Source organism: Muntiacus reevesi, chromosome 10, assembly GCF_963930625.1.
Source record: "Muntiacus reevesi chromosome 10, mMunRee1.1, whole genome shotgun sequence".
NCBI classification, from domain to species: Eukaryota; Metazoa; Chordata; class Mammalia; order Artiodactyla; family Cervidae; genus Muntiacus; species Muntiacus reevesi.
The window spans coordinates 57692043-57707255 of record NC_089258.1 but is presented as its reverse complement, the minus strand read 5'-3'; the positions used below and the strand labels follow the sequence as shown (position 1 = coordinate 57707255).

Below are 15213 nucleotides of genomic sequence, written 5' to 3'. Positions count from 1 at the left end.
CAGAAGAAAAGTCTTTCCTCTCAATACGGCATAAACAGGACATCTCGTGAATTGTTTTGAAAACGCAAGGATTATGGCAAAGTACTATGTTGCTTTAAGATTCCAGTAAAGTTTTTTTGTTGTTGTTACTGTGTGTTTTGCTTTCAATCATGCTGGCAGTTTTCCTCAAAATGTAAATGAATATTTGCACAGTGGAGCAAGTTGTTGTGGGTTTCCTGGTTTGTGTCCCTGCCCCCCCCCCAACACACACCCCCCTGGGGGGGGCGGGGTGTGGCGATCCAGGCAAGGATTTTTCATCCCTTGCAGACAACCCCGGCTGCTGTTAAATGCTGAAAATAGCTCAAATGCTCTCAGAACAGTAGCACCACCCAGCAGCTGAGATTCTTTCCCTCTCTCACTTGCCTTCTCTCTTGCCCCCCTCCTTTTTTTTTTTCAGACACTTGGATTGGACTTAATCTTAAACCTCTGGAGTTCAAGACCTTTTAAAAAGGGCTAAATAAACAACCTCCACATGTAAAAGGCCACTGACTACTACTTCCTCTCTTCAGAGCAACTGTTGAACCTAGCTGCCTGTAGGTAAGATTTTTTTTTTTTTTAAATTCTGGAATTATTTGGTTGGTTTATGACATGGACTCAACGTTTTTTAAATAACTTGTCAATGGTGAAAATAAGCAGCGGGGTGGGGGAAAATGGTGCTGGGGGTGCTGAATGCCGTCCAGGTAGATATGGTGTTCCAGAGCCCAGCAGCACCCGGCGTGCGTTTCCGTGGCTGCAGCTTTAAACGGGGCTGAAGGCGCTCCTACAATGCTGACCTGCAGAACAGACCTGTCTGTGGCTGAGCCTGAGCTGCGGCAGAACGCTAATTAAGCCTCCTTGCCAGGGTCGTCCCAGAGCCTTTCAGACACCCTCATTTTCTTGTTTAGACGGGGTTTACTTATTTTTAACTTTCTAAGGGCATTTTTTTTTTAAGGGAAAAGATGCAACTACCTGAGTAAAGGAGCTAGATTAGTGATTGATTCTTTAAGGACAATGAAACGACTCTATCTTATTACCTTCTTTCACCACTGTTTTGTTCATTGCTACTGTGGAATTAGAACAATTTTTTGTTTGCTTTTGTATTGTATCTTCCTACCACAATTCAGTGACTCAGTTTTGAGGTTTCCTTACCCAGCTGATGGTCTTTGGCTGGCAGGTTTCTTTCTCCACTGTGACAATATAATACTTTGGAGGGTTTTCTGTGCTTCCCCCTCCCCCACCTCATGCTTGGTCTTGTTGTCTTGCAAAGCACTTTGATCTGTGGACTTGAACTTCAAACATGGCATTTACTTTGGTTGTGGGTATTTACTATGTTCAGTTAAAAAGTCATCTTCTTTTTTGTTTAAGGCTTTTATATCATTTCCTTGGAATAACCTATTGGGTTTTGGTTTTCTCTTACTGATACGTGTTGTTTTATTAGTACAGGGACCCACCCCCCACCTATGGCAGGTTTCTCTGACCATCATAAAATTTATGACAGTCCTCTGCTCCATGCTCAGCAGATGTCTAAAATCAAGCAGGAAATAATGGTGCACAGACTCTATCATGTAAGTGCCTCTAAATTGCCATATGCCTTGGGGCCTTACTGTTGCTTTTCAACATGGACACTGAAATCTGGAATTTAGAGATTCTTATTTCCAAAGAAGTTTACTGGTATCTTACCATATGTCAAAAGAAAACATGCATTTTAAACACACATCTTCTGGGTAACTTTCTTTTTTTTTTTTTCAAAAAAGAAAGAAAAAGAAGAAAAAAATTAAAAAGAAATAAAAGAACATTTAAAAAAGGAAAACTAGAAAAAAAAAGAAAGGAGAAAAAAAATTCTCTGTAGCCAGAAGTCTGTTATGCTAGTGAAAGTTCTGCTGAATGAGGGATAAGGAATGAAAAAAATGTATTTCCTAAAATAGGCAGAGTGTAGCGCTTTCTAGCCATTCAGTCAACTTTTAGATGTTCTTTTCGTTTTAGAGAAAATTCGTGGGTATATCACATTAGTTTGTCACTCTTTCCTTCTCTACTGCAAACAAAGGGTATTTTCAAAGTCCTCAGCCAGATACTCAGCTTGCTGTCTCCTGGCAGTCTGGCCTGTGTCCTGGGGAAGGTGAACAGTAGGACGAGCCTAATCCTGTCAGGAGACTGAGGGCCAGAGAGGGACCCTGGCTCCTCAGAGCTGACACAGGACGCACCCTGTCCTCTGCATCATGCTGACAAGGAAGGAAGCCAGTGGCCGCCGGACTCAGGTTCAGAGGGTGGAGCTGGGGAGCAAGTTACGGGAGACGTCCCTCTGGATTAGAAGCAGATGCAATGTGATCTCTAGAACTGGAACTGAGATAGTAGGAAAACCTAGAGCTGTTCAGTCTAATTTTTTTTTTTTTTTACTTTCCCAAAGCAGGACATTTAATCACTAACTTTCTCTCTTCAGATCTGCATCATAAAAACTTTTGAATCATCTCATTTCTGTGATGTGTGTATAGTCAAAGCTTGAAATCCTCTGGTCATTTTGAGCATATACTTCACTACCTTTGGTGGGGGGGCATCTAGAATACTCTTCCCTTTAATACTAGAAATTCTTGATTTGGCATTGCTGAGGAGAAATGTGCTGCTAAAAAGGCAATGCTAGTTCATTTGCAGAATCCAATGGCTGAAATGTGTTTGGAATATGATAGAGGCTGTTCCATTCTTGAGCAAGCCATTTTTTTCCTGTTCTGTTGGGGTTTTTTTGTTTTTTTTGTTTCCCTTTGCCTCTTAATTTTACTTTGAAACTTTGGCTTGTTTGAATGTGAAACTCAAGGAGAAACGTAGCCAAAACCACTGAGTTTCACACAGGTTCCACATGAAAGAAGTATTCTACCCAGCCTTGCTCGAAACTTGGCCCATGTTTTGCCAAAAGTTTCATGAATGTCACTGAGCCTGGATTTGAAACATAATCCCAAACCAGGTGACTTTTGGTGACTTTGAGGCTGTCCTGTAGAAGTATAGAATCTGTCAAACAAGGGCACCCCTTATTTTCATATCTCTGACTATAATTTCATGTATACACACATTTTTGCAATAAACTCCCATTTGTTCTATGATACTTTAAAGCCAGGTTCAATCCTAACATGAATTTTTATTGCTGGGGTATTGAAGCAATTGGCAAATAGAAGTCTGCATTTTTAAATTCCAACACAGTCTGAAGCAAGTGGTGTGAACATGTTGGTATAATTCAGCTGAAGGACGTCAGTCCCAAGAGAGCCATGGAGTGGCTTTCTTTGCTTAAATATACCTCTGTGCTCATGTGGAACAAACAGTAACATTTTGTCCGGGTCTATCTGCTTGACAGTATGCCTTTTGTTCGTTCTCCAAAGGTGGTGTCAAATATATTGGTGGAAAAATAATAAACTTACTGATTTTTTTTTTTTTTTTTTGGCCTGCTCAACTGACACACTCCTAGGGAACATTGTAAGCATTGAAAAGTTTAGTACTGTTCCTTGTAATGTATACTGAGGGTAAAGGAATCCTCAGCAGTCAATTTTCTTCAGAAAAGCTTGACCTTGAGCTGTTGTGTGACAGTCAAATGGGCCGGGTTGTGAAGTTGTGTGTGTGTGTTTTGAGTGGCTGGAAAGGATGGTGGGATTTGTAAACTTCGTTCACCAAATGTTACATTTACACGAAAAACAACCAAGAAGAAGGGGACAAAGATGACAGCACTGGAAGTAAGAGGAGACCTTCTGGAGCAGAGGGTGAGGTGAGGAATCAGGACTGTTCAGTAGCGACTTCTTTAACTTAACTTTGTCCTAGAGACTAAAACTCTACCTGCAAAACACCCACACCTGTAATTTTATTTAATACTCAGGATTATCACAGATAATAGACTGTGGTTTTAGTTCACCCCATGCATAGTTGTTTCACATTCAATAACTGATTTCCTGGATCATCTGTCTTAAGGTAGGGTGGTATTCCTATTAATATGGGGTTGGTCATGCAGGCAGTGTGTTCCCAGTGTACAGGTGAGTACACTGATCCCCAAAGTTGCCACAGTATCTATTTTACATCCCTAGGAAATAGCCAATGGCAGGGTGGCTCTCATATCAGGAGTTTTCAAAGTGTACAGTTTCATCTCATTACATGATACAAAGATATAAAACAAGTTAAAAATAATAACCAAAGGATAATAAGAAAATGGTTAGTCCAAGCTATGAGAGTGCTATTTGGAATCATAACAATTTCTGAGTTTCTATACTTCACTGAGAAATAATAATCTAATAATCAAAAGTGGGATGAAGATTACAAAGAAAGACAAGCATGTGCCAGTGGTATAATGAGCCAAAAGTTATGACTTGGTGATCAAAACAAGACTCAGGCCAGTGAAAAGAATCAGGTTAGTAACTTGATACAGCTTAAATAAAATAATGTACTTGCTACTGAAAGGTCAATCCAGTATTAGAAAAGATAGGACAGAAACACTAATCTCTTGTTCTGAAGATAAATTTGGGTTTGAAAAAAGAAAGTGAATTTAGTTTAATGGAAAAACACATGTACAGCTTGTGTTATTAAAGCATTGTGTTTTGGTTACTTTGACCTGATACAAATCCTGGTCCAAGCACAACTTTGAATTGGTTTAATTCTAGTGGAGCCGTTGCTCTTGACATACATTCAGCTCAGTGGTACTTCTCTTGTGTAATTTTGCAAACCTAAGAAATTTGGTTGGTTTCGAATTTAGTTCCAAGCAGTGTTCAGAACTTTTGTGTTTGTTCAACCTGACCATTTAAATATTTTAAAGCCACATAACACTCAACTTTAGAACAAATTCCTAGTGTTAAAAATACCTAAGAATGTTGAAAAAGTTATGTATAGGTACACTGTCTGCAAATTTAATGAGCATACAACCAAATATAGTTAACAAATACAGTTTTGATCTGTAGATCAAAACTATTTTCTATTCCACATTTATATGTTTTACTATGAAAGTATTTACTCTTTAAAAAAATTTTATTATACTGGGATTAAAGATCATGGTTAAGAACAGAAAACTGGGAATCCTCTGTCAGTCCAGGGGTTAGGACTCTGCACTTCTACTGCTGGGGCCTGGGTTCCCCCCGGGTTCAACCTCTGAGTGAGGACCTAAGATCCCACAAGCCGCAGGGCGTAGCCAAAAAATTCTCTTAAAGAGAAAAGAGAAGAGAAGCATGGAAATCTATCTCAAAACAAATATGGCTGAGTAAATGTGCAGTTAGACTAGAAACCACATCCTTGTGGTACCAGCAAAGCCAAGTGTTTAAAGGTATTGTCTGGAATCTGGTTGACCTTCACGTGGACATCTGTGAATAGTCCAGAACAGTGGGTCTGTACTGAAGGATTCAGCAAGGAAGTGTTGGAGATAAAGGAGGAAGTTTTGCACTAATTCAAGAAGGATGCTAAATGCCAAGCTAAGAGATCCACACCTCATTCTGATGTAAGAAGTGGTCATTATCCCTGACTGTACAGGGCAGTAAAATGATAACTTTGGGAAGAAGTAAATAGCTTACAGAGTATCACTTCTTAGTGATTAAGATTAAAAAAAAAATTAAATTGCTTTGAATAAAATCTTTGAAATATAAATTTTTTAGTATTTTTATTCAATTAAAATTTTAAATAAACTCATTCTATTTATTTATAAATGTTCTATAATTTGAAATAAAAATTATTTTACTTATAAAATGTAAACAATTGTTTATAAATTATTTGCTACAAAACTCAACAATTTACTATTGATGTGGGGCATAAAATTAAATCACTGAAATTTTCTTTTTTATATCAAATATGACTTTTTTCATTCAAAGCAAAATAAAACCAAAAGTAGGTATAAACAAGTTCTAAACTTTATATTGATATCACAAAAGGCTGTGGCTTATGATGAGAAACTTTTAAAAACCAAGCAAAAGACTGAAAAATTGAGTGAAATGGTAAATTCAGTGAGAGACAATTTTTTGTAGAAAAAATAATGAAAGTTGACTTTGTAAAAAAACAAAAAACTTTTTTTAAGATGACTACTAGTTTTCAATATAAAATATATTACATTTTAGTGCTTAAGCTACTTTACTTTAAAAATGAATGGATGGATTTTATATTCCAAAATTAAAGTTGGTATTTGCACTATGTCTCACATGGTGAGATCCATCACTTAATAGCCATAGTTTATGTAAAAACTTGTCTGGAAATGAGGTGATAATATTTATGCAAAGGTAAGAAAATTTGATTGCAGTGAGATTTTTATCCTCTTTATAATATTTTACCTATTTTGTATATTGAAATTAAACAAAAAACATTGAGGTTAAAAATCACTTGTGTCTAAATCATGTACATCCTTTTCCTAATCAGCATTCTGAATGACTATATAGGAGCATACAAAAATTACATGTAAAAACACTTGGCAGAAGACCAGATTGTATTTTTCAATGAACATTATAGCTTCTTTTACTTAACACATGACGTGCTTTTTAATTTAAGAAGAATGATCTTACATATAAATCAAAAAGGAAGGACATTAAGAGGTTACCAGTAAATTCAAATGGTGTTTTAAGTGACCACAAATAACTACTTCTAATATCCTAAGCATTTTCACATTTATTGAGTGAATATTGTCATAAAGGTCTTTTTATATGGCTTCAATCATTTGCTTCTTAAAGACTTCTGCCACCATTCTATATATGAAGCATATGGAGCTTGAGGTTTAAAACTTTACACTCTGACACTCTGACTACTGATCAGTCTCAAGGTAGAAGACATTGATAAAATCCAAAACAACATTTCAAGTTAAAAATTCACAACCAGACATAGGAAAGAATTGCTTTCACCTTAAAGGAAAAAAAAAGCATCAAATTAAAAACCCGTATTATAAAAGGTGCGCTAAAAAATATGATTCTCAGATTCTGGTTACCTTGGGGGACATAGGGGAGCTATTTCGATCAGAGGCGTGTATTACAGAATTTAATTGAATTCATAATGTCTTATATTTTAAGATAAATCATGGGTACATTGATATTTTTATATTATTCCTTTTATCTTTTGAATGTCTGAGTAAATGCCGGCATCTTCCATGCCTTAAATTTAAGATAAACATTGTATATACTGAAAAAAATTTAAATATATTTCTCAGCAGCTAATCTTGAGAAGACAATATTAATTTTAGTGAAAAGCGATTTTATAACATATAGGCAAACCTCTCAGTGGCCACAGGACCACAGCAGTGGATTGATATGCATGAGTTTCCAGTTAATGTTATCCTGTGCAAAGTAAGGACTACTATGTTTAATATAAAGACTTCACTCTGTAACTTAATAACATTTCTTAAAATTTAATTTATTAAAAAAATTTTAATTTATTAAAAAAATTTACATACACACAACTTTTCCTTAATTTTTACACTAACACTTTGACATCATGGGGGGAAAAAATCCAGTGACTTTTCATGATCATTTGGCAAGAACCTGCCAAATGAGAATTTTCATTCCGATTTTTTTGTTTGTTTGTTTTATCCATAGAGTTATTTCATTTTTTTTTAGTATTTTTTTTATTCCATAGAGTTATTTAAAAATGCTAAAATGGAAAAGCTGGTAGGCAGCACTATCTTTTTAGGAGGTTTGATGAATGATGGATTATACTGAATAACTTTTTTCTTTTTTTTTTTCATTGCAAGTGATTTTGCACTTAGTCTGAAAATTTAGTACAAGCCAAAAGTCCCTTATTTTAAATCACAGAATTCGAAGAAAATATATTTCCTAGGTTTTCAGGCAAAGCCTATCAAGACATTTGAACTGTAAATAATAAACTCATCAAAGAAATTGTGATGTTCTGCTAGCACAGAGAATAACTTTGAATTTCTTCATGCCATTGTTACTAAAGCTGCAAAACCAATTATTACATAATTAACAAAAGAGTAATATCTGTAAACAAATGTGAGGAAGAGGCTTTTAGATTTCTGGCATTAGACACTACCAGTTTCCTGACCATTAAAGTCTCTTCTCCTTTGCCTCCTGTGCCTCCTTTGCAATATTTTCCTCCAGTCTCTGATCACTCCTGAATTCCACTGACAGGTGAATCTTTCTTTGCCTGACCTTAAAGGTGTTCCCTTGGGTTCTGTTCCTCGTGTCAAATCTCCCCTCAGTTCACCTTTATTCTCCTTTGTGAAAATCTTAAAATCTATGCCTCTATCCCTCATCTCTTTCATGAGTTCCAGCCTCACATCTCTAAGGAAATGGTAAACACCGCATATGAATATCTTCAGCGTGTTTCAGACTCAGTACTTCTAAAACTCATCATCTTCCAATTCCCAACCTGCTGTTCTTCCCCAGGGCTCTGTTTTAATAGCTGTGTCACCCAGTTATTCAGAATTAGAATCTTAAACAAGCATTCAAATGTTCCTTCATACCAACTTAGTTGCTGTTGATTCTACCTATACACACAACTTAAATATCCTCCCTTGCCCCTGCTTAAAAGTCACTGCAACATTCTTGACTAAGAATTTCTCAGTACTGTCCTGATCACTCTTGACATCCATGTTTTCTGCCCTCCAGTCTCATCCCTTGAAGCCAGGGTTGCTTTGTTGAAATAAACAAGCTTGGTATGTAGACTGCCCATACACCACACTCCCCTATCGTATAGCAAGTGCATTCACTTTGCTCTCTCCTCAGGCTTGAGGGACTAGGAAAGATGATCATGTCAACCAGTGGAAGTAAACTCAGTACATGGTGTTCAGACATAAATAGCCCCGTGTTTTCCCAGACAAAAGGCAGAGTTGGCAACCTTTCCAGACTCATTAGTAAGAAAAGGTGTGGCTCGCTGTGCCAGCCATGGAACAGAGATCCACAGTCAGTCCAGTTACTTCTCTCAAAAAATCCTTTCCCTTCAATTCTCCTTCTAACAGTAGTTCACAAATCACCTGTTTCATTGGCACTTATTGTGTACAATGTGATGGCTGTAGGCAAAGGCTAAGTGATAAACAGTTTGTTTAAAAAAAACAGACCATAGGAAGAACACAAAGTTTTAAGCCAGAAACCCCATGTGATTCATAAGTGACAGTGGAAAAAGTCTTTGAGAAATAAATGATTTTAAATTTTTGAGGAGCCTCCATACTGTTTTCCATAGAGGCTGCACCAATTTACATTTCCACCAACAGTGCACAAGGGTTTCCTTTTCCACATCTTCAATAAGACTTGTTATTTCTTATTTTTTGATGATAGCCATTCAACTCTAAAATACCTTCAGAACTAAACAGAAAACTGAAAAAAGAAATGACTGAAATAATATAAAAAGATCCTTATGACAATATTTCACTCAATAAATATGAAATCACTCAAGGAATTAAAATCATCCATGGTAACTTAAATTGCCAATTGGTTTTGCCAGTAAATTCCCAATTTCCTTCCTGTCTGATTTATATGTAAGAAGACTCTTCTTAAACATAAGCACAGTCAAATGTTAAATGTACCAAGCTTTAATAGTCCATAAAAAATACAAAAACAAGGGATGGAATTGTTTTGGGGGACAGCATAAAGGTCCCACTCATTGAATGACTGTCATAATTATAGTAAATATAACCTTATCTGAATAGTAGGATGTGATGAGTGAAATTCTAAATACCAATCCTCTGAATCTTTTAACATTTCTGACACCATTGATCTTTAGTCATCTAATCAGTAATCGTTTATTAAGAGGCTACTCGGTAGTCTGTTTTGGCCTCTGTGACAGTCCCTGAGAACCAACCCACCCCACCCTGTATCCCTGAGCAGTAGGAGATAGTTATTGAAAGGTAATTGGCCAAATAGTCATATAATTAAAACTGTAATAAGAGCCATGAAAGAAAGATAAAGGACGCTAGACGAGCAGAATTACAACTTTGAGGACCAAGGGTCAAGGACAAAAAGACAGCTAGATTTGGAAGCCAGTGAAATTATTAGGAAGGTGAGTCACTTAGGGTAGCAACCAGAAGAAGCATTTCCTGTGCCGAGAATGATGGTCCCTTTTACCAATTACTGAGGTTAAAGAATGAAGAGAGATGGACATGATTCCTCCAAAAATAGATACATCAGGCATCACTGTGAACATCCACCCTCTAGATTCAAGTGAGTGCATGTGATGGACTTTTTCTCCTATGAAAAATATCTTTAGAATGATAGCTAGCTGTGCTAGTATATATATATATATAGTGGTGTTGGAGAAGACTCTTGAGAGTCCCTTGGACTGCAAGGAGATCCAACCAGTCCATCCTAAAGGAGATCAGTCCTGGGTGTTCATTGGAAGGACTGATGTTGAAGCTGAAACTCTTAATATTCTGGCCACCTGATGCGAAGAGCTGATTCATTTGAAAAGACCCTGATGCTGGGAAAGATTGAGGGCAGGAGGAGAAGGGGACAACAGAGGATGAGATGGTTGGATGGCATCACTGACTCAATGGACATGTGTTTGGGTAGACTCCGGGAGTTGTTGATGGACAGGGAGGCCCGGCGTGATGCAGTTCATGGGGTCGCAAAGAGTCGGACACGACTGAGTGTCTGAACTGAAATGAATTGATATATATATACACATACACATACACTAATTTATATGTATGTGTGTATATATACACACAAACTAATTCTCCTAGCTTATATATATATAAATTCTCCATGGATTATATAGTGTTGTGTTTGCTCCTACTTAAATATTGAAGGAGTATGATTTCTGAAATGATTTCTGAAAGATGAATGTGACTTTGAGAAAAACTTATTTGAGCTTTGAGTAGGATTTTCAAGATAAACATCCAAGGAAATGTCTAACAAGAGGGATATTGAACAAAATTTCTCAATGAATAAAGACCTTACTGATTGCAGCTATGAATTCAAGTATTTTGACATATGTTCAGGTGTTTGTTTTGAGGCATGTGAGGAGTTAAAAGTGAAAGAAAATGTTTAAAGTTCTCTTCCTGACTTTGAACTACATTTCAAAGAAATACATAATTTCAACGTAAAACATATTTCCTCCATACACCAACACAAATATGTGTATAAATGTGAATTAAATCTCATGGTTGGGGTTATATCTGTTAATTTTTATTATGTATCTGAAATGGAAACTATTTAAAATAAAATATTTTCTGCTTTAATAATATTATTCAGAGTGGTACTTATAACAATATTTCTTCTGCTTCTTATACCCTTAATTCACATTTTTCAAAATCAGCAACGAGACTAATTTATATTAAGAATTTCAAGGTTTTCAAACAAAAATACCTGCATGCAACTAAAAAAAGAGAGAAAGAGAGAAACATGATTTTTAATGCATTATTTATTTCAGGTATTTACTGTGTTCTGTGTCCAACTCTTTGCCACCCCATGGACTATAACCCTCCAGGCTCCTCTGTCCATGGAATTTTCCAGGCAAGAAGACTGAAGTGGATTGCCTTTTCCTCCTCCTGGGGATCTTTCTGACCCAGGGATCAAACCTGCATCTCCTGCATCTCCTGTATTGCAGGCAGATTTTTACCACTGAGCCACCAGGGAATTTTTCTGGAGATATTCATAAACTTATATTTGTAAAAGGTAGCTGAGCACATTTATAACATTTCTTTTCCGGTGATCAGTATTGCTCTAGAACCGCTTTTTGAAATCACAAAGTGGGTATCTGTGTTTTGTTAAGTTTTCAGGTTATTCCTTCCTCATGCTACCACGAACAGTAGCAAAAAGGAATCAGAGAGAGCAATAAACAATGAACTTCCAGTTCAAAGAGTATTACACAAAGCACTTCCAATTCAATGAGTATTGTATTCCTGATGTAAGCCTTAAACACAAGAACCGGGAAATCTGGGCATTCATGGGCAGTAGAAACATGTCGAAAAAAGAAGAATCAGAATATGTGCTGGAGTCCCTAAACTGTGCTACTCTTGAATGAGCCAACTTTCAGTGGAAAACAGAAATTTGCCTCATAGGAATATGAAAGGGCTGTGGCATAGAGTATTTTATAGAAGTTGAAGATTTGACCTTAAGTGATTACTGAAACTGACTTAGAATATTGTCCATTGGATTTCCCAGGCAAGAATACTGGACTGGACTGCCAATTCCTTCTCCATGTTCTCTTTACTCACTGTCAGTAAATCTGTCCTATCCTATAGTCATATAGCTCAGCACTTAGAAAAAGATATCCCTCTTCCCTTCCAACACACACACACACACACACACACACACACACACACACACACACACACACATCTTATTTGATTCTACATATATCAAATGGAAAACCTTACTCTCATCTATGAACCTGACAGTGCTTGGTATTAGGAGAATTACTGAGAAAAAAGCAATCAACTCTTTGTCGCTGTTACTTGAAAGGTGCTTTCCTCACATTAGGCATACATAGTTTTAACTCCTACTTCATCTCTTAACCAAGAAACCATTCTTTCCTCTGGCATTTGGTGCCTCATAGGACATGTTTCATTTCTAGACTTAGAAAGACTGAGTTCCTTGTCTCTCTAGAGATATTAATAGCACCGCCATTCACTCAGACAGATGCAATCAGAGCACCTTCTAAGAGCAAAGCGCTGCTCTGAGTTCTTGGGACACATCAGTGAACAACCCTGATCAAAATTTCTGCCCCCAAAGAGCTTACATTCCCATGAAAAGAAACAAACAATAGAAGATAAATATAATAAGTAATTACGTAGTAGGTGAGAAAGTAACAGTGCTTTTAAAACAAAACGGAGTAAGGAAGATGTGGAGAATGTGTTGAGGACGCTGCGGCTTAGAATTTTAAATGTGGAGCAAAGAATATGAAGGAGGTGAGGAGTTGTCCATATGGATCTCTGGGGGAACCATAGTCTAGGCAGAAGAAAGTGCCCCCGCAATGCCCCCAAGGAGCCAAGGCTTCCCTGTTTGAGGTACAGCAAGGAGCCTGACCCAGTTGCAGCCAAGAGACAGAAGGAGAAAGCAACTGGAAGATGAGCTCAGAGAGGCACTTACACTGTAAAAGGCACTTACACTCTGGCTGCCCCATTGAGAGAAATCTGCAAGGGAAGGGTGGAAGCTAGGGAACCAAGCAGGAAGCTAGTGCAATAACCAAGTGAGAGAAGATGATGGCTTTGGACAGGGTGGGAATGGAAGAGGTGACAAGAAGTGGCTGGTTCTCCATGGGTATCTAGATCCCTGGGACATTCCAAGATTGAGAGGTCAGGACGAAGAGGAGAAACCAATCAATGAACCTGAGAAGACGTATCTAGAGAGACAGGAGGAAAAGCAAGAGGGCGTCGTGTGCTGGAAGCCAAGAGAGGAAATTGTATCAGAGGAGGAGGCATGATCAAGTAAGATGACAACTGAGACTTGGCTAGTGAATTTCACAAATTGGAGGTGACTAGTGACCCTGACAAGAGCAATTTGGTAGAGTGGTATAATTCTGGAAGGTCCTTGGCATGATATTTACTTTTAAAAAAAACTGAAGTGTTTTTATTGGTGGGTAATAGCTTTTTTGATTGATTTAAACTTCCACATTATTTTTACTCCACATGCCCAGCAGTCACAGACTCCAAAGTCACTGGACCACTTGAGCACATAGTGCCAGTATTTAATGAAATACGTGTCTGCAGGTCAGTAAGCCTCACCATGTGACTTGGAGTGCTTTCTCCAGATGCACTTTCTGACTGCTGAGTGTTTACATGGACCATGGCGATACCCAAAATAAAAATGCTTTTATACTTATAGATTACTTCACTGAATTATATAAAATCGGTATTGATAAACATATTTACTCCAAAAAAATGAGGTATATAACACAAGCAAATTCATGCAGATTTACTGGCAATCTGTGAATTGTTGTTTAGGACCTGAGAGTTTCTGCACCACCAGTCTTACTAATTGTGTGAAGAATTACATGATACTCTGGTTATCAGCCTCCATGTTAACAATCTATAATGGCTTCCAGTTATTACATTCAATCACATGAGTGAATCAGCCAATTTGTACAAGCTGTCTTGCAAATAACTCCTATAATAAAAGTAAAATAAGAAAACCACCATTATGGAAATCATTTTTAAACACCTAAGCCTGAATTTTACCGTCTCATTGTGTAGATCTTACCAGAGAGAAAGCATCTGCTTTCTCTTTAAGGACTTGAAATAGCTGAACTAATTTACACTCTAATCTGTGTGATGTGTTATACAATACAGTCCTAATCCAAACAGGTTTCTCTCTGCTAACTTTTATTGTGCTTCTGTGTTTGATTATGTTATCTTGAAAAAGGTAAACACAGTGTTTTAATTTCTAAGGACTCAGGATAACCATTAAAATAGAATTGTGATGTTGCATTGTAGCAAATGACATTGAAGATAAATGCTATTTTCCTATCTTGAAATTATTTTATAACAGCATTAGTTTCTGAAGTCTTTAAAATATCAGGTTAGCAATGAAAAGGAAATTAACAAAAAAATCTCTAAAAGCTCAAATGTGCAGTTAAAGACTAAAATATGATATAAAGTTTAGTTGTGTATTTTCCCTTCCCAGAAATAAAAATTTGAAGAGCAGCAAGGGTATTTTGCTCTTCAAATTTCAATATGGGGCTTCCCTGGTAGTTTGGCTGATGAAGAATCTGCTTGCAATGGAGGAGACCCCGGTTCAATTCCTGGGTTGGGAAAATCCACTGGAGAAGGAATAGGCTACCCACTTCAGTGTTTTTAGGCTTCCCTGGGGGCTCAGCTGGTAAATAATCCACCTGCAATGTGGGAGACCTGGGTTCGATCCCTGGTTGGGAAGATCCCCTGGAGAAGGGAACAGTTACCCACTCCAGTATTCTGGCCTGGAGAATTCCATGGACTGTATAGACTGTATAGTCCATGGGGTCTCAAAGAGTTGGACACGACTGAGCAACTTTCATCTTCAAGGGTATTTTGCCCTGCTCTTCCTCCTTCACTTAGATGAATTTCCTATCTTATTGCTGAGGCTACTTATGAAATGATAATATAATAGGATGTTTCATGTTTCCTGAAGGGGCTCTGCAAACTTTAAATATCTTAGAAGTCACTTAAGTCCAGAGGAATGAACCAAACCTGACAATATCTTAAAGTCTTCTAGTAGAAGATCAGGCCTCCTGAGCAGTGCACCTCCTGTTTTTCACCTCACGCAGTTCAATAAGGAAACCATCCCGAAAGTGGAGAAATGGAAAGCCTTTTCAGGACCCAGGCCTAGATATTACTGTATT

The 15213-nt window shown here is 37.3% G+C and overlaps 1 protein-coding gene across 6 annotated transcripts in view; it reads left to right on the top strand.

Moving 5' to 3' along the window:
* The first annotated feature begins 301 nt into the window (after positions 1–301).
* The window catches only part of SORBS2 (sorbin and SH3 domain containing 2), a 170911-nt gene continuing 155999 nt past the window's right edge, over positions 302–15213 (top strand). For 2 of the 6 annotated variants that reach the window (XM_065947085.1, XM_065947089.1), the window contains exon 1: positions 311–576. The gene's annotated coding sequence lies outside the window, so the exon portion shown is untranslated. Of the gene's footprint in view, positions 577–15213 lie in introns of all 6 variants that reach the window. The other 4 variants (XM_065947079.1, XM_065947083.1, XM_065947088.1 and 1 more) reach the window with 4 other exon arrangements.